This window comes from Pteropus vampyrus, unplaced genomic scaffold, assembly GCF_000151845.1.
Source record: "Pteropus vampyrus isolate Shadow unplaced genomic scaffold, Pvam_2.0 Scaffold452, whole genome shotgun sequence".
NCBI classification, from domain to species: Eukaryota; Metazoa; Chordata; class Mammalia; order Chiroptera; family Pteropodidae; genus Pteropus; species Pteropus vampyrus.
This window is the reverse complement of record NW_011889233.1, coordinates 543,055-564,101: the sequence shown is the minus strand read 5'-3', so window position 1 is coordinate 564,101 and position 21,047 is coordinate 543,055.

The window sequence follows — 21,047 nt, the reverse complement described above, 5'->3', positions numbered from 1 at the left end:
CTTTCTTGTTATTCTCTTTATAGACACTGGTGCACTCTGAAGTCATCTAGTTTATTTGGCTGTTTATCCTCTATCTCCCCCTGCATTGTGACTCCAGGAGAACCATGTGCTTGCCTGTTTTGGTCACTACTTGTTCTCCGTGGGTCAAGCACAGGGCCTCTCATACAGTAGGATCCCAATTCAAATAAGTTGCATGAATTAATAAATCCTGACCTCTGCATACATGGAACCAATTAGAGGTTCAATAAGGAATATACTTGCCCATGACTGAGATCCACATATTCTAGACATTGAACTAATCAGTAGTCCAAACTGAGGGATGAATGCAAATAACTGAAACTCCACCCAATTTGTTCAGAAGAATAGGTTTTCCTAGATGATGAGCCCTATGTTTATTTAATGAAGCAGAAATTTGAACTAAACATTTGGGACTCTGAACTTTATATTCAAACAGCCAATCACATTAAGGAAATAAGGAGCAAAGGCAATATTGGTGAATAGAGAGGCCATTCCCTGATGATGCCACTGCCATGGTGACCTCAAGGCCTGAGGAATTAGAGCATGATCCTGCGTCCTTAATGAGGTAAATGAATCTTGATTGAGAAAGAGTGGGGGAGGTAAAGGGATTAGGGTAGGATCATGTGCGAACAGAGGGTTTTAGGAGGAAAGAGAGATGGATAGGGGATGTAGGAAGGAGATTGGTAGAGGTCCAAGCTCAAGTTAAGGGAGGACAGGGAAGGGGTTAATGGAGGATGGGAGAGGGTTATAAGAGGACTGGGAGAATTTATAGGGGAACATATTGCATGTTAAATGAAAAGATTACAGTAGGGGATAGAGAGAGAGTAGTGGGAAGTGAGGTTTTACAAAGAGACAGGGTGTTGTTATAGTAGCAAAAGGAAAGATTATAATAGGACAAGAAAAATTATGAGAAGACAAGGAAAGTTTAAAGAAGGACAGAAAAAATTCATTAGCAGGCATAAATGGTGTTATAGAGAATAGGGTGTTGCGGGGGACAGAAAAGGTAAATCCAGAAGGGAGAGAAACCAGGCAATTCTAATTGCTTTACAGAAGACAGTGAGAAAACATACTGGGACAGCTGGGGTGGTGTGGGTGCCATGCTGCCCCACAGTGGGGTGCTGCCACTTTTTAGAGCTCCTCAGCCTGGCCTCATTCATTGAGGTCTCTGCTGTCCACTACTCTAGTGGCTGTGCTGAGACTCTTTCCCTGTCCTTCATCATCCTCAGTCTGCTGCCCTCAGGGTACTATAGGTCATGCTATAGAGCCCCAATGATGAGATGGCCCTGGATCCCTACTTTGTAGAGTACCTGATTCTGTCCATTGTGGCTCTTTTCTGTTGCCTGTCCTTTGGGATTCCAGCCATCATTTTTACCTGTAAAGTGGATATTGTCCCAAATCCCTCCCACACTGTTTTGTACCTCCCCTCATACTCTCAGTGGAGATTAACACCCCTGATAACTTCCCCTCTCTCCTCCAGGCAGGCTTAAACCATCTTTTCTCTCCTCTCATGGAACTTTATCCTACTCCATTTAGCTTCTTTCCACTTCTTTTCTTCCAAAAAGAAATCTGCCTTGCCTCTCTCCAGCACCTTTTCTTCTGTTCTCTGCAAGGAGCCCACCTCCATCTCTACCTTTCTTCCTGGATGAGCCCATTTTGCTATATCCCAGGGACTCTGCCCTGCACTGGTTTCCCCTTCCTCCCCTCTTCACACTGATTCTGGAGGGCACCCTCACTAACCTGCTTTCATTTCCATAGATCAAGAAAGCCAACAGACATGGAGAGGAGCAAAAGGTGGAAAAATATTCCAACTGGCTTTTCGCCATGGGCCTCATGGTCATCACCCCTACTACACTGCAATAATTTTGGTCCATTTAGCTTGGTGACAGAAGTATCCACAAATCAGGAAACTCTCCTTAGTACTTAAGGGACTGGAGGCCATTGTTCATCTCTTTATTTCCAAGATCATCTTTGAACTGGTGTCTACCACCTGACCCCATTCTCTCCATCAGATTTTTTGAGAGCGGTGCATCTTGTGGAAAGTTTCTGCCAATGGAAGGTGTTTGTGTATGTGTTCCAAGCTCTCAGTTTATTAATCTGGTCAGCAAACACCAAGTGCTGACTGTGCCAGGTATAATAAAAACTTAGAGTTTCTTTGGTGAGAGAGGTTATGGTAGAAGCTGGAGGATCTACAATCAAGAAGTACTTTTTGTGTAACTTAAAGTTCAAGCAGTTCTACTTTCTTTGCAAAACAGTTTATGAGAGAGGCTATATCCATTGGTTTAGACTAATTTATGCCTAAGTAACAAATGACCCCAAAAGCTCAGTAGCTCAAAAAAGCAAACATTAATTTCTTGATGAACTAGTCAGTTTTCAGCTCTGCTCCAGGTCATCTTAATTACAGGATCCAGACTGAAAGAGGAGACAGTATTTTTTGATCCTGAAGATCTCATGGTAGAGAAAAAATAATGTCAAAGATTCAGGTCATTCCTTAGGTTTAGGAAAGCCTCATCAACTATTTGTTTGAATATGCTTTCTATTCCCTTCTCCTTCTCTTCTCCTTCTGGTATACCCATTATTCTCATGGTGCTTTTCCTGATGGTGTCAGTTCTTGTATAGCTCTTTCATTTTTTTTTTTTTTCATTCTCAGGTCTCTCTTTTCTTCCTTCTGAGTCATTTCCAGATTTCTGTCTTTGATATCACCGATTCTTTCCTCTATCTGGTCAGCTCTATTTTCTAAGCTTGCGATTTCATTCTTCATCTCTTTTAAAGTGTTCTTCATCTCCAGTAGTTCTATTTGGTTCTTTTTTAGGGTTTCAATCTCCTTGCTAAAAAACTCATTTTGTTGGTCTATTTTGATTTTAAGTTCTTGGAATTGACGATCAGATTTTTTTCTTGCATGTCATTGAGTTTTTTTCAGAAGTGCCATCCTGAATTCTCTGTCATTTAAATCATATATTTCTGTGTCTTTAAGCTTTTTTTTTAAATTTATTTTTATTATGGTGACATTGGTTAATGAAATCCAGTAAGTTTCAGGTGTACAATTCAAAAGTAAGCCATATATATATATATATTGCATTGTATATTCACCGCCCATAGATTTCTTTCTGTCACTAGATATTTGATCTCTTCTACCCCACCCCTTAACCTTCCCCCCAACCTCTGGTAACCACTAATCTATTGTCTATGTCCGTGAGTCTCTGTTTGTTTATCCTGTTCTTTTATTGCTTTTAGGTTTATATCCCACATGTAAGTGATATGTGGCTTTCAACTTTTTCTGACTGGCTTATTTCGCTTAGCATGATTATCTCGAGTTCCATCCATTTTGTTGCAAATGGCAGTATTTCATCTCTACTTATGGCTGAGTAATATTCCATTGTATATATGTACCACAGCTTCTTAAGCCAATCATTTATCATAGGACACTTCAGTTGCTTCCATGTCCTGGCCACTGTGACTAATGCTGCTATGAACATCGGTGTGCAAATATCTTTTCAGATATATGTTTTCAAATCTTTGGGGTAAATACCCAGTAGAGTGATTGCTGGATCATATGGCAGGTCAGTTCTTAGTTTTTTGAGGAACTTTCATACTGTTTTCCATAGTGGCTGTACCAATTTGCAGTCCCACCAGCAGTGTATGAGATTTCCTTTTTCTCCACATCCTCTCCAACATTTGTTATTACTTGTTCTGTTGATAACAGCTATTCTAACAGATGTGAGATGGTATCTCATTGTGGATTTGATTTGCATTTCCCTAATAGCTAGCGATGCTGAGCAACTTCTCATATGTTTGTTAGCCATTTGTATGTCTTCTTGGGAGAAGTGTCTGTTCAGGTCCTTTGCCCATTTTTTAATTGAATTTTTTGGTTTTGTTTTTCTTATTGAGTTGTACAAGTTCTTTGTATATTTTGGATATTAGGCCTTTATTGGAGGCGTTGCTTGCAAATATATTTTTCCATTCGGATGGTTGTCTCTTTACCTTATTGATGGTTTCTTTGGCTGTGCAGAAACTTTTTAGATTGACGAAGTCTCGAAGCTTATTTTCTGGAGGTTTTTCTCTTTCCTTCAGAGCTGCTTTGTCACTTTGGTTATTCATGGTGTTTGATGGACTACTTTTCCACCTGGGCATTAATGGGAGTGTACTCTGCTTTTTTTTTTTTTTTCAAAAAGAAGACTTATTATATAGAAGTCTCTCTTTAGCCAGTTGATAAGAAGGGGTTTTACTTTTGATTTTCAGTAGGTGGCATCCAAGCCTCTTGGATATCTGCTTTGAGGCTAAAAGTGCTTTAAAAAAATATCTCTAATATACTGTATATTCCATTTGCAATCAGAGCCCCTTGGTACCAGCACCTGTCTGTGGTACTAGCAGTGATTTCTGTTTCAGTACCAGTTGCGCATATTCCCCTGGCGCTCCATGGTGCTAAGTCTGGGAGGATATGGGGGACAGAGGGAGGGCACGCTCGGGAATGGTAGGAGGGGCATTGCCAACCTCCATATCTCAGACTCCTGCTTGGCAACGGAGGCTGCTGCTGAGACACAGCTGTTGCCCCTCCACTTAGTTCCCACTCTGCTTTATGCCCTGATCCCTGGGCTCCACTGTGTGGAATACACTGATTCCTCAGGCAGGGCTGTTCCCTCTTCCTGCAGGGAGCTGCAACTGTATACGGCAGCTCCTTCGTTTCTCACAATCTACTCACCAGTCTTGCAAGATTCTGACTTTTTAAAGCTCTGATGCATGGATATCTCAGATGTGCTTGTGTATAGGTCAGATGATATTAGCTGAGTGTTAGATATTCAGCTTATTGTTATTTCAAGGGGAGAGATACGAGAGATCCCTTACTCTGACATGCTTCTGATATCACTCCCCTAGAGTATTTTTAAAAATCAATTCTTTAGTCTTTTCAAAGTAGCTTTTAGGTTTGCAGATTCCATTGGAACATTATTTTTAAAAATTTTCTAATTTATTTCTTTCAGCTCGTATTTTCTCTCTCTCTTTTACCTACTTTAGATTTAATAGGTTGTTTTTCTATAACTTCCTGAGGTGAATACGTACATCAGTATATCCAAATTTTCTTCTTTTCTAATATAAGACTATACATTACCCTTGAAATATGCAACTTTTAATCCTGCAACTTTGGGGGAGATCTTTTTATCGAGATATGTCATTCATACTATAGAATGCACAAATCTTAAAGGAATGTTCACCAAGTGAACATACACATAACTACTACTCATATCAAAAAATAGAAATTTTCAGCAGCTTAGAAACTTCTTATTGTTTCTTCTCAAGCTGTTCTCTTCTAAAGGTAACCTATATTTAAACTTAGAGATTGGTTCTTCCTGATTTTAAAGTTTACTTAAATGGAACCAAACAAACTTTAGTTTTTTAGAATGGCTTCTTTTGCTTAACATTTGCTTTGTTACAACCAAATAGTTGTATGCATTGCATGTAGCAGAGTTTTTTCTCCCTGTAATAATATCTTTGTATCATGTGAATGTACCACAACACATTTACCTTTTCTACCACTGCTTGAGTTTTGGTTGTTTTGAGTTGGGAATTGTTATAAATAATGCTCTTATGCTATTCTTTTATGTTTGTGAGCGTATTTTGTACATTTTGGGGTTTATACCTTGAAATGAAATTATTGAGTCACGGATACGAATATGTTCAGCTTTAATAAAAACTGCACTTTCCAAAGTGCATGTTTTAATTATCACTCCTCCCAGCACTGTATTAGAGTTGCAGCTACTGTTTCATCACTTGATTTTTTTCAATTTGAAAAATTTACCATTCTGGTGGTTTTGTGTTGTATATCATGTTATGTGCCATTGAGCAGGAGTTATTGGGAGTTTTTTAAAAAATTAGATAAAAATTATATAACATAACATTTACCATTTTAACTGTTTTAAAGCCCACACACAGGTCATTAGATTTTAGCAAATTCATGATGTGCAACATTCACCACTGTCTAATTCCAGAATAATTTTACCACCCCTATCCAATGAAAACCTCTAATCTGATTTCTGTCTTTATGGATTTTTCCTTTCTTCAACACTTTATATGTGTAGGACTATACATGTCTTTCTTGTTTGGTTTATTTCACTTTGCATAATGTTTTCAAGATTCATCCATGTCATATCATGTATCAGTATTTTATTGCCTTTCATGACTGCATAACATTTCATTATATGAATATACCCCATTTTATTTATCTGTTCATCTGTTGATGGACATTTGTGTTGTTTCCATTTTTTGCCTATTATGAATAATGCTGCTATTATATACTCATATATATACACTCATACAACATATACATATAAGTTTTTGTTTGAACACAGCTCTCTTGGTTATATATTCAAGAGTTTATATATTCAAGAATTGCTGGGTCTTATGTTAACTCTATGTCTAACTTTTTGAGAAACTGTCAAGACTAATTTTCTAAGTGGCTGAACCATTTTCATTTCTACCAGCAATGTATGAGAGTTCCAATTTCTCCATATCCTTGCCAACACTTGTTATTTTCCTTTTAAAAAATTATGGCCACTTTATTCACAACCACTAGGTGGGCGTGAAGTGGCATCTTACCATAGTTTTGATTTCAAATAAATGACTTAAATGTCTGTTTAAGTCCTTTGCCCATATCCTATTTTTTTGTCTTTTTGTTGTTGATTTGTAAGAGTTGTTTACATGTTTTAGATATGTTCTTCATTAGCTATATTATTTGCAAATATTTTTTCTCATTCTGTGTGTTGTCTATTCACTTTCTTGATAGTATCCTTTGATGCAAAAGTTTTTAATTTTGATAAAGTCCAATTTATCTATTTTTTCTTTTGTTCCCTGTGCTTTTGATGTTATATCTAAGAATTCATTGCCAAAGATTTACTACTATGCCTTCTTCAAAGAGTATTATAGTTTTAGCTCTTCCATTTGGATTTTTATCCATTTTGAGTTAATTTTTGTATAGTATATGAAGCAAGGGTCAAAATTCATTCATTTGCATGTGGTTATTCAATTTTCCTAGCATTATTTGTTGAAGAGACTATTCTTTTCCCATTGAATGAACTTGGCATCTTGTCAAAAATCAGTGGACCATAGATGTATGGGTTTATTTCTATTTAAAATCTATTGCAATAACCTATATGTCTATCCTTATATCAGTGCCATATTCTTTGTGATTACTGTAGCTTTAATCAAAGTTTTGAAATTGAGAAATGGGAGTCCTCTACCTTGGTTGTTTTTTCAAGATTGTTTTGGTTATGCAGGGGTCCCTTGAAATTATATATTAGAATTTTAGAATTGGCTTGTCCACTTCTGTGAAAGAGATGGTTGAAATTTTGATAGAGATCACATCGAATATGTGGATCAATTTGAAGAGTATTACCATATGAAAAATATTGATAAACACAAGATATCTCAATTTATTGATAAACACAAGATATCTCAATTGATAAACACAAGAAATCTCAATTTATTTAGGTCTTTTTCAAAGTTCTTGAAAAGATGTTTTATAGTTTTTCGTGTACAAGTATTTCACCTTGATTAAATTATTTCTAAGTTTTTTTTGTTCTTTTTGATGCTCTTCTAAATGAAATTGTTTTCTTAATTTTATTTTCAAATTGTTTATTGTTAGTATATTGAAATATAATTGATATTTATATGTTGACTTTGTATCCTGCAACTTTGCTGAAATAATTTATAAGTAACATTTTTGTTGTGGATTCTTTAGGATTTTCTATGTGTAAGATCATGTCATTTATGAACAGAGATTGTTTTGAGTTCTCTTTTCCAATTTGGATGGTTTTTGTTTCTTTTCCTTACCAAATTTCCCTGGCTAGAAATTTCAGCATAGTGTTGAACGGAAGTGGTGGGAGCAGACATCTTTGTCTCATTTCTGATCTTAAGGGAGAAATTATCAAGTCTTTCACCATTAAGTATGATGTTAGTTTTGGGGCCTTTCATAGATGCCTTTTGTCAGGCTTAGTGAGATTCCTTTTACTTCTAGTTTTCTGAGTACTTATTTTTATTATGAAGGGGTATTGGATTTTGTCAAATACTTTTTCTTTATCAATTGAAATATTCATGCTCCTCCTCTTCATTCTATTAATATATATTACATTCATTGACTTTTAGATGTTAAACCACCTTGCATTCCTGGATAAATCCCACTTGCTCATGGTGCATAATCTTTTTAACATGCTGCTGGCTTCAGTTGACTAGTATTTTGTTGAAGATATTTGAAATTATATTCATAAGGGATGTTGGTCTGTTTGTTGTTGTTGTTGGGATGTCTTTGTCTAGCTTATAGAATAACTTAGAAATTATTCTTTCCTCTTCTATTTTTTTTGGAGAGTTTGAAAAGGATTAGTTTTAATTCTTCTTTAAACTTTTGATAGAATTCACCAGTGAAGACATCTGGATTTGAGATTTTCTTGTTGGAAGGTTTTTTGTTTGTTTATTTTAATGGGTTTAATCTCTTGTTATTGGTCTATTCAGAATGTCTGTTTCTTCTTGAGTAAGTTTTGAGTCAAGTAGTTTGTGGCTTTCCAGGAACTTATGAATTTCATTTAGGTTATCTAATTTGTTGGTATATAAATTTTTCATAGTATTCTCTTACGGTCCTTTTTATTTCAGTAAGGTTGATAGTAATGTCTCCACTTTAAAACATTTTTGATTTTAGTAATTTGAGTCTTTTCTTTTTTTTTCTTAGTCAGTCTAGCTAAGAGGTTTGTTGATTTTGTTGATCATTTCAAAGGACCACTTTTGGTTTCATTGATTTTCTCTATTGTTTATTTATTTTTTATTTAATTTATTGCCACTCTAATTTTTAGTATTTCTTACCTTCTGCTTGTTTTGGGTTTATTTTTTTCTTCTTTTCTAGTTACTTAAGTTGGAAGGTTAAGTTGTTTATTTGAAATTTGTCTTCATTTTTAATGTAGGTATTTATAACTAAATTTCCTTATAATATGTTGTGTTTTTGTTTTAATTCATCTCAAAGCATTTTGTAACTTCCCTTTGATGTATTCTTTGGTGTATTCATTGGTTGTTTAAGAGTATATTATTTATTTTTCACATTTGTAAATTTTCAGATTTCTTTCTCTTATTGATTTCTAATTTCATCCTATTATGGCTGGAAAATATACTTTGTATTATTACAATGTTTTTATATTTATTTACTCTTGTTTGGTCTAATATTTAGGTCATCTTGGAGAATGTTCCATGTACACTTGTGAAGAATGTGTATTCTTCTCTTGTTGGATGGAGTGTTCTATTGATGTCTATTACATCTAAGTGATTCAAAGTGTTGTTTAGGTCTTCTGTTTCCTTGCTTATCTTTTTTCTAGTTATAGTCATTATTAAAAGTGGGCTGTTGAAATATCCCACTATTATTGTTGGGCTATTTTTTCTTCACTTCTGTTTTTGCCTCATATATTTTGGGATTCTGTGGTTAGGTGAATATATGTTTATAAATGCTATATATTCTTGATGAATTATCTCTAATCATTATAAAATGTCCTTTATCTCATGTAATAACTTTTGTCTTTAGGACTGTTTTTCTGACATTTAGTATAATGACTCCAGTTCTCTTTTGGTTACTGTTTGCCTGGAATGTATTTTCCTTTCACTTCCAACCTATTTGTGTCTTTGGCTCTAAAGTGACTCTCTTGTAGACAGTATATAGTTGGAGCATGTTTTCTTATACTCATTTTGCCAATCTCTGTCTTTTAATTAAAGAGTTTAATTCATTTACATTCAATGTAAATAATAATAAAGAAAGACTTTTTAACATTTTGCTAGTTGTTTTTTACACATCTCATATAATTTTTAAATTAAATTTATTGGGGTGACATTGGTTAATAAAATGATACAGATTTCAAATGTACAATTAAATAATATGTCATATGTATATTGTATTATGTGTTTACCACCCAAAGTTAAATTTCTTTCTGTCATCCTATATTTGACCCCCTTTACCATCATCTACCTCCCCACTACTTTCTTTCCCTCTAGTAACCACTAAACTGTTGTCTGTGTCCGTGAGTCTCTGTTTGTCTTGTTTGTTTGTTGCTTTCAGTTTTATATCCCACATATGAATGAAATCATAGGGTTCTCAACTTGTTGTCTGACTTATTTTTCTTAGCATGATAATCTCAAGATCCATCCATGTTGTAAATGGCAGTATTTCATCTTTTCTTATAGCTGGATAATATTCCATTGTAAGTATGTACATATATATGTATGTATGTATGTATGTGTGTATATATATATATATATCTCACATCTATATCTATATCTATATATATATATATCACATGTATGTATGTGTATATATATCACATCTTCTTTAGCCAATCATTTATCAAAGGACACTTTTGTTTATTCCACCTCGGCCACTGTGAATATGACATCAGGGTTCATATATCTTTATGAATAAATGTTTCCAAATTTGGAGGGTAGATATCCAGAAGAGGGATTGCTAGGTCATATGGTAATTCCATTTTAAATTTTCTAAGGAAACTCCATACTGTTTTCCATGGTGGCTGTACCAATTTACATTCCTACCAGCAGTGTATGAGAGTTCCTTTTCCTCAACAACCTCTTCAACACTTGTTATTATTTTCCTGTTGATGATAACCATTCTAACAGGTGTGAGGTGGTATCTCGTTGTGGTTTTGATTTGCATTTCCCTAGTAACTAGTGAAGTTGAGCATCTTTTTATATGGCTATTGGCCATTCGTATGTTTTTTTTTTCAGGTCCTCTTCAGCTCATTTTTAAATTGGATTTTTTTTTCTCGTTGAGTTGTCTGAGTTCTTTATATATATTAGCCCCTTATCAGAGGCATTATTTGCAAATATTTTCTTTCATTCAGTTGGTTCCCTCTCAACATCTCATATAATTTTTGTTTTCCATTTCTTCTGTTACTGTTTTCTTTGTGTTAGGTAGATATTTTGTACCTTTTTTCCTCTTTTATTTCTTTTACAAAATATTTTTTAGTTATTTTCTTAGCATTTTCCCTGGAGATTACAATTGACATCTTAACTTATAAGAATCTAGTTGAATTAATACCAACTTAGTTTTGATACTGTACAAAATTATTTTGCTCCTACATAGCTGCATTCTCCCTCACTTATATTGTTATTGTTACAAGTTATATTTTTAAGTGGTACATAATAATCATAGATTTATAGATATTGCTTTCTGTAATTTTCTTTACATGATATAGAACAAAAAGAGGAAACTAAACTACGATAACATAGAATTTTATATTTAAGTATGTAGTTAGTTTTACAAATGTTCTTTGTGTCTTTCTGTGAATTTGAGTTACTGTTCAATGGTTTTTCATTTCAGCCTGAAACACTTCCTTAGTATTTCTTGTAGGACAAGTCTACTAGCAACCAACTCTCTGTTTTTGTTTGAGAATATCTTAACTTCTTCTTCATTTTTGAGAGATATAGAATATAAAATTTATATATATTTATATAGGATATGTTGCCATATTATAATTCTTAATTGACAGTGTTTTTCAGCACTTTGAATATATTATCCACTGTTTCCTAGCATCCATGGTTTATGGTGAGAAATCAGCTGTTAATTTATTGAAGATCCTTTGCATGTGGTAAATCAGATGTTTTGCTGCTTTCGAGATTCTTTGTCTTTGTCTTTCAACTGTTTGATTAATTTTTTTTATCAGCATGGATATTTTTGAATTTATTCTATGTGAAGTTCATTGAGTTTCTTGTATGCATAGATCCACATTAAATTTGGAAAGTTTTTTGGCCATCATATCTTCAAATATTCATTACTCACTTTTTTTCTCTCTCTCTTCTCCTTCTGAGACTCTTGTCATACATGTGTTGGTATATTTGATAGTGTTCCACAGGTCTCTTAGGCTACGTTTATTTTTCTTCATTCTTTTCCTTTTTTTTTTTTTTTTTTGCTTCTCAGCTGGATAATTTCAATTAATCTATCTTAATGTTCACGAATTCTTTCTTCTGTTTGCTCAATTCTGTTGTTGAAGCCTTCTAGTGAATTTTTCATTTCAGGTGCTACATTCTTCAACTTCAGAATTTATTCAGTTCCTCTTTATGATTTCTATCCCTTTATAACATTCCCTATTTGGTGAAACACAATTCTCATGGTTTCCTTTAGTTCTTTGTATATGATTTCCTTCAGCTTTTTTGTGTATATTTTAAATAGCTTAATAAAATTTCTATCTGATAAGTTCAGTGTTTGAATCTTCTCAGAGACAGTTTACATTAATTTATTTTTTTGGTGCATGTATGAGTCATAATTTCTTTGTATGCATCATAAATTGTTAAAAAACTAGATATTTTGTGTATCAAAATGTGACAGAACTTGAAATCAAAATCTCTCCTCTACTAAGGTTTGTTGTTGCTGCTTGTTGTAATGGTTGTTGTTCATTTAGTGATTTTTCTGCACTAATTTTTTAAAGTAGTATTCTTAGTGTTTTTAATAATTTTTTATTTTTCAATTACAGTTGACATACAATATTATATTAGTATCAGGTGGACAATATAGTGATTAGACACTTATATAACTTACAAACTGAGCACCCTGATAAATCTAGTACCTGACACCATAGTTATTAAAATATTATTAATTATATTCCTTATGCTATACTTGACAACCCCATAACTATTTTCGAACTACCAATTTGTACTTCTTAATCCCTTTTCCTTTTTCACCCATCCACCCAACCCCTCCCATCTGGCAACCATGAAAATGTTCTCTGTATCTATGAGTTTGTTTCTGTTTTGTTTGTTCATTTACTTTGTTCTTTAGATTCCACTTGTAAGTGAAATCATATGGCATTTGTATTTATCTGTCTGACTTACGCCACTCAGCACAATACCCTCTAGGTCCATCCATGTTGTTGCATGGATGGCAATATTTTATTCTTTTTTATGGCTGGGTAATATTTCATTGTACATATGTATCATCTCTTCTTTATCCATTCATCCGTTGATGGTTACCCAAATTGCTTCCATATCTTCACTATTATAACCAGTGCTGCAATGAACATATATATTCTTATGTCACTTTGAAGTAGTGTTTTGAGTTTGTTCAAATAAATTCCCAGAAGTGGGATTAGTGGGTCCTTCTTTGTCTTGTTATAGCCTTTGTTTTAAAGTCTATTTTGTTTGGTATAAGTATTGCTACTCCAGATTTTTTTTTGTTTGTTTCCATTTTCATGAAATATCTTTTTCCATCCTTTTACTTTTAGTTTGTGTGTGTCTTTCAATCTAAAGTGATTCTCTTGTAGGCAGCATATGTAAGGGTCTTGTTTTCTTATCCATTCAGCCACCCTATCTTCCGATTGGAGCATTTAATCCATTTACATTTAAACTAATTGTTGATAGATATATTATTTTATTTTTCATATTTTTTTATCTTTTTTTCTTCTTAAAGAAGTCCCACAAGCATTTCTTGTAATACTGGTTTGGTGGTGATGAAATCCTTTAGCTTTTTGTCTGGGATGTGCTCTTTATCTGTTCTTAGATTCTAAATGATAGCTTTGCTGGGTAAAGTGATCTTGGTTGTAGGTCCTTGCTTTTCCTCACTTTGAGTATTTTGTGCTAATCTCTTCTGGCCTGAAAAGTTTCTGTTGAGAAATCAACTGACAGTCTTAAGGGAGCTCCCTTGTAGATAACTAATTGATTTTCTTTTGCTGCTTTTAAGATCCTCTGTTTGGTTTTAACTTTTGGCATTTTAATTATGATGTGTTTTGATGTGGGTCCCTTTGGGTTCACCTGTTTTGGGACTCCCTGTGCTTTCTGGGATTGTATGTCTAGTTCATTCACTAGGTAAGGGAAGTTTCCTGCCATTATTTCTTGAATAGGTTCTCAATCCCTTGTTCTCTCTCCTTCTCCTTCTGGTACCTCAATGATGCAAATGTTGGTACACTTGATATTGTCCCAGAAATCTCTTAAACTATCTTCAGTTTTTGGATTCTTTTTTCTTGTTGCTGTTCTGATTGGTTTTTCTGCTACCTGATCTTCTAAATTGTTTATTTGATCCTCTGCTTTCATCTAATCTACGATTGATTCCCTCTAAAGTATTCTTTGTTTCTGTAATTGTAGTCTTCATTTATTACTGGTTCTTTTGTATGTTCTCTATCTTCATTTTTATGTTTTCTATCTCTTTGAAAACCAAGAGTTTATCTAGTCTTCCTCTAAGTTCATCGAGCATCTTTATAATCAGTGTTTTGAAGTCTGCATCTGGTAGCTTGCTTATCTCCATTCTGTTTAGTTGTTTTTCTAGAGCTTTGTTCTGTACTTTCATTTAGAACATGTTTTTTCATCTCCTCATTTCCCCGTGTTTGTTTTCATGTATTAGATAGGGCCAGTATGTTTCCAAGTCTTAGTAGAGTGACCTTGTATAGTAGGTGTCTTGTGGGGCCCAGTGGCGCAGCCTCCTCTGGTCACTTAAACTAGGTGCTCCACGGGTGTCCCTGGTATGGGTTGGGTGTGCTCTCCTGTTATAGTTAAGCCTTGGGGGGGGGTGCTGTTTGCATGTCAGTGGAAGGGATTGAACCTCAGGCTGAGTGCGTTGTCCTTAGATCCAGTCCTAGGTGGTGCTTTACCTTGGTCTGAAGCTGGCCACCAGGCATGCTAACCCTTGGGCCTCCTAGGAGGGCTCCAGGTGAAGCCTTTGCCCTGCACGGGGCCACCAAGAGTCATTGAGCAATCTGCAGATGGCTGCCACCTGCACTGGGCTTGGAGGTGCCTTGAAAGGACAATCCATGAACTGAGACTGGCTGCTGGTCTAGTGCCAGGCTTGGGACTACTATTCAGCAAGAGATATGGGGCTTCCCGAGACAAGATGCTGCTTGTCTGGGTTTTGCAAACCTTTGAAAGATTTTAGGAAAGTTTGAAGTATGAGTCAAGACAGGCTATTTGTGTGGAAAAGCCACTGGATGTGGCTTGGCTTGGCCTGCTATTTGAGTGGAATGGGGTCTCAGGGAAGCACCAGGGTGGGTTAGCCAGGTTAATGGAGACTCGGATATGATGGTTGCTTGTGTCTGTAGCCGGGAGGAAGGAGGACTTAACAAAGAAAAAATAGATCCTGCCAGCACTTCTGTCTGGGAGGAAGCTGCCCCTTCATCTCTGAATCCAGGCAATTCGGTTCCTCCCTATATGTCTCTGGGGCCTGTAAAACTGCTCCCCCAGTTCTGGAGCTCAGAGCAAGTGGGTCTGTCAGCAAGCAAGTCTGCTCTCAGGCCCTTAAGAGAAATGTCTGTGACTCTGGCTGCCCTCTGTCTCACTCAGCCACAATCTCTGCTGGTTTCCACAGCCAGAAGTTGTAGGAACTTCTCTTCCTGGCATTGGAATCCTGAGCCCATTGTGGGGATAGGACCCTTGCTCCTCTAGGAGGAACTCCACAGCTGAGATACCCTCCTGATTTTAACTGCTACATGTGAATGTGGGACTGGGGCCATTCCTCATCTCTGTTCCTCCTACCAGTCTTGATGTGGCCTCTGGTGTATATTCCCCGTTGTAGGACTTTTGTTTAGCTATACTTCAGGTGACTTTCAATGATGGTTGTTCTGCAGTTTAGTTGTAATTTTGATATAGTCATGAGAGGAGGCAAGCACAGCATTTATCTACTCTGCCATCTTGACTCGAAACCCAGGAGTTTTGAATTTTAAGTGTGAAGGGAAGCCATTGGAGTTATTAAGAGGAAAGCACAAGATTTAATTACTATCTTAAAAGGTCCAAATTCTATACCTGCAGGATGTAGAAGGTTAGGGTAGACCATTTTCCTTCCATAACAATTATGGATAAAAGGACAAATTAAAAATTCATATTTTAAGGGCATCAAAGAGCTATGGAATGTATAGAGTAAAATTTCAGGAAACTAAATTCTAGTGAGTGAAGGCTCCATCTTAGGTAAGCAAAAATCAGCATTTTTTTCTGCTCTCTCTGGAATTTTGCCAAATGATGGAACAGGTGGATAAAGGATTGGACCTGTGACAGAGTGACTATTCTGAGGAAAGAAAAACTAGCAAAGTTTTTTGAGGCCAAATGGGCTGGTGTGACAGATTGAAAGCTGGAGTGCCTCCAAATGCACAGCTAAAAATATAATATCTGAAATTAAGAATTATTTTTGCTGACATAATAACACCCTAGATGCACAAGAAAATATCAGTAAATTCTAAACCAATTTAATAGAAATTATAACTGAAGCACAGAAAAACATAACACAGAGCACTATCGGTCAAATTGTCTAAGTTAGTTATAATTGCCATCCTACACACAGAGGAGAGTCAGGAGAGAATAGATGCATTATTTGAAGAGATAACGGCTGGCAAATTTCCTTAAATCCTGAAGAAACATTAATCCATGGATTCAAGAAGCTTGGAAAAGTCCAGAGAGAATACTTTTAAAGCAGGTCAGGATTCTCCAGAGAAACTATAGATATAGAGATAGAGAAACTGACAGAGAAAAAAATCAGATTGATAGATTTATTTATTTTAAGGATTGGCTCATGTGATTGTAGGAGCTGGCAAATTTGAAATTTGTAGGGCAGGCTGGCAGTCTGAAAATTTGAGGAAAACTTGATGTTGCCATCTTGAGTCTGAAATCCATAGGGCAGGCCAAGCATCTGGAAACTCAGGCTGGATTTCTATGTTACAGTCTTGAGGCAGAATTCCTTATTTTCCAAGAAACCTTGGTTTTTGCTTTTAAGGCCTTCGACTGATTATATGAGACCCACCCACATTATAAATGGCAATCTCCTTTATGTAAAGTCTACTGGTTGTAAATGTTAATCACATCTATAAAATATCTTCAGAGTAACAACTAGACTAGTGTTTCACCAAACAACTGGGCACCAAGACCTCATCAAGTTCGTTCATAAAATTTACCATTAGCCATAGAGAAAAGACACCTGAACTTCAAAGGAACAACAACAACAAAAGACTACCTTCTTTTTTCCCCAGCTTTATTTCATTTATCAAACAAGAGTACACACTCTACTATGTTCAAGAAGTACTATAAAATGAGTAAATAGAATAAAGTGCTATTAGCATAGCGATAGACACTAGATCAATAGAGCAGAATATAAAGTACAGCAGTAGAACCACGAATATAAGGTCAATTGATCTTTAACAAAGGCATCGTGCATTTCAGTGGGGGAAAATAAGTTATTTTCAATAAATGGTGCTGGAACAATTGGACATATAGGTAACAACAAAATGAAACTTGCCCTCTGCCTCAAACAAAGATTAATTTATATTAGTGTAAGCTAAAACTGTAAAATCTTCTACAATAAAACACAGAATAGTATTTTCATGACCTAGAGTAGACAAAGGTTAAATAAGACACACATACCATAAAGAACAATAAATTTTACTTCATCAGAATTAAAAGTTCACCTTATCAAAAGACACCATTATTAAAATAAAAAGGCAAATTGACCATATCTGACATATAATTCAATTAAAAATGGACAAAATACTTGAGCAGATACTTGGCAGAAATGCAAAATAGTACAACTAGTTGAGAACACTGACAAATTCTACCCAAGTTATACATACTTTTCCTATGACCCAGTAATTTCATTCTAGATCTAAAACCAGGAGAAATGAATATATATCTTCATAAAAAGATTTACATACGAAGATTTATAGCAGTTTAATTCATAATGGTCAAAAACTGTGAACAACCCAAATGTCCACCAATTGACAAATTGGATAAATAAATGTGGCATATTCATTCAATGGAATGCTACCCAGCAATAAAAACGAACTGCTGGTGGGCACATGTAACAAAATAAATGAATCTCACAGATAATATTATGAGTAAAAGAAGCCAGACACAAAATAGTACATATTGTGATTCCATCAAGTTCAAGAACAAAGAAAACAAATTGATGTTCATAGCAGTCTGCACAGCAGTTAATTCTTGGGGTGTTGTGGACTAGGAAAGTGCATTAGTGAAGCTTACAGCATGCAGGAAGTGGAATATATCTTGATCTGGGTGCTTACTTGGGTGTAAATACAACTAGAAAAAAAATCTAGCTGTACACTTAAGATGAATACATTTTATGCACTTTGCCACATGTGTGTTATCCCTCAGTCAAAAAAAGTAAAAATACAAGGATCACTGTGACTTCTGTGTGAAGAATAAAATGCAGGATGGGAAGGACTCCCAAGTTTTGACACCAGTGAGGAAGCTGTTGAAATCTTCCATTGATGAGAGTGGCTCAGACTAGCAGAGTATGCAGTGCATAGAGTAGTAATTTTAGAATACTTTACAAGCTGGAAATGACAGGAATGACTTCTGACTAAACATGGCATGTTGAACACAAATAACAATAAAGGAATATTGTAAAAGGCATAAACCCGTAATGACAAAGAGAATCAAAAAGGACAAGAATATCTGTAAAATTGAGGGAGCTGGAGAACTGAGACATGAGTTATGGTTGTTTAAGCACTCTGGACGAAGCCGATGTGTGAGCCCACAAAGCAGGAGGTCAGAAAGAAGAAAAGTGTCTTTGAGAGGCTCAGGAATTACAGAGCCCAAATTCATCTCCAAGGCTGAATATGGAGCAGGCATGGGGAAACGGTGGTAGAAACTGGAACAGACTCCTTCTTCAGATCACCTGCCCCATCCGACAGAGTCAGAATAGTTTTTACCCCACTTAGAGAGAAGTCTAAAGTTTGCCTTCCTGGGGAGGCTAAGCCAGCCTGGATCAGGCATTGGAAACAGAGGTCAGCTAAGCTTAGGGGGAGGCAGAAGTATCAGGGAATAAGTGACTTGCTGTAACAATCCGTGAGTTCCCAAGTATTCTTCCCTCCCCTCTACACTCCTTCAAGGATACTGGGAACAGGTTTGTATCTCCTGGTGGCAGACTGGAGTATCACTTTCTGGGAAAACCAGCCGATCCAGGAAAAACACCTATAAGCACTGACATTTAGAGGTCTGCCACAGACAGACAAATACCTGCCTGATAAAACCACAGTAAAGCCCATCACTTAGTAACTTCTTAGCATATACATAAAACTTTCCAGGCAACATTTTATGCTTCTAAAATATGGAAAAATAGTAATTTATGAAAATCCCTAATATATATAGCATAGAGTCCTAAACAAACATATTCAAAGGAAGCAGAGGAGGAAGTGAAAGAGCAAATGAATATGAGAATATATGATGCAATGGGCAGGAAACGATATATTTTTTTCTATTTTATTTCATGATTTTTTTTTAATTTTTATTTTTCAATTAGATTTGACATTCAATATTATTTTATATTAGTTTCAGGTGTACAGCATAGTGCTTAGACATTTATATAATCCACCAAGTGATCCCCCCCTGATCAGTCTAGTACCCACATTATACATGGTTATTACAATATTATTGACTATATTCCCTGTGCTGTACTTTACATCCCTGTGACTATTTTGTAACTACCAATCTGTACTTCTTAACCCTTTCACCTAGAAAAGGATACTTTTTAAAAGAACAATATATTCTCCTCAGAGAGGAAGAACTGATATTTAATAATAAAGAATAAAGAATAGGAGGCCATACAATGGAACACTTAGAAAACAAGAAAGACCTCATTGAAATGAAAGATATGATAGCTGAAATAAAAATTTCAAGAGAAATTTTTGGAAAATGGAATTAAAAATATCTCCCAGAAAATGGAACAAGAAAGGGAAGGGGAAGGAAAAAGCTAAGAACATTAGGAGATCATCCCAGGAGCAACAGGAAGTTCGAAAGAGAAGAGAGAGAAACACAGGAAATTATCAAAGAAACAACACAAGGAAGTTATTCAGATATGAAGGATATAAATTACTAGCTACTTAGGGAGAAACAAAACCAAGGACAAGGCTAAATATATGAGTTAAAATGTCTGGTAGAATGAAGTTAATGTAAAAATCTTGGTCCTAATCCCAGCGTTACCATTCATTCTCAACAAGTTTTGATGTTTCCATTTATTAAATATAGTTAATAGTGCCTACAAGCAAAACTTTTTTGTCAAGCCTTTGGTGATATTTATTAAGAGTCTTCAAAATGTGCAGATACTTCCACCAGAAATTTTCTTCTAGGAGTCTGTGTTTGTTAGAAAGCTCTTGGATACAAGTAACAAAACTGTGTCTCAAACCAGCTTAAACAAAAAGGAAATCTTTTCTGTCACAGAATAAGAATCTTGCTCCCAGCAGAACACATCAGGGATATGACTCTGTTCTCATGCATTTTCTGGATTATGCCATTAACTCTGGGTTGGCCTGGGTCCCGATCTACTGTCACTTTGTGTTTTTTTTATTTGCAGCTAAGCCTGATCATAACTAGTACTGATCCTAACTATTAGATGGCCTAGGAGTCTGATCCCAGGGTTTGAATTCTATACTTGCTAGACAAGGGATGTAATAATTGATGACCCACCGGACATGGGCTCTCCCCAGTGAGACTTGTATCGTATACAAAGCTGGGATCTTTCCAGCTAAACTTCAAAAGCAGTCATAATTTTGAAGACTTAAAGGACACTTCATTATCACTCCCCCACGCAATAGGTGGATGGGGAGGAGATGGCCCAGGGATATCATATACTATAAAATGAAAGGAGAGCTGAGATCTAAACCTTGGAGTCCACGAATACTTCAAAGTGTAAACAAAATAGATCCCATGGAGGACACTGGTATTGAGTGGCTGGAGAGAACAGACAGGTGAAAGTGTCTATAATTTATTTTTATTGTTATTCTCTCTTTATAGAGGGGAGTAAGAGATACTTGACCCCCTTCCATTCTTCAGTAATTTAAAGTTCTCTTTTGAAAACAATTTATTTAAGTTGTTTTAAAAAGTGAGTTAACTTAAAGAGATACTACATACATAATAGTTCAGATGGAAATAGTGGCCATTTAGACAAGACTGTTCAACCCCATTATAACGTCTACATAAATCTGGCAAACAACAAGCATTCATACCCAAATAAAATCATGGGCCCAGAATAGAAATAAAACAAAATCATAACAACAAAACACTCTCTGCCCCACACCCACAGT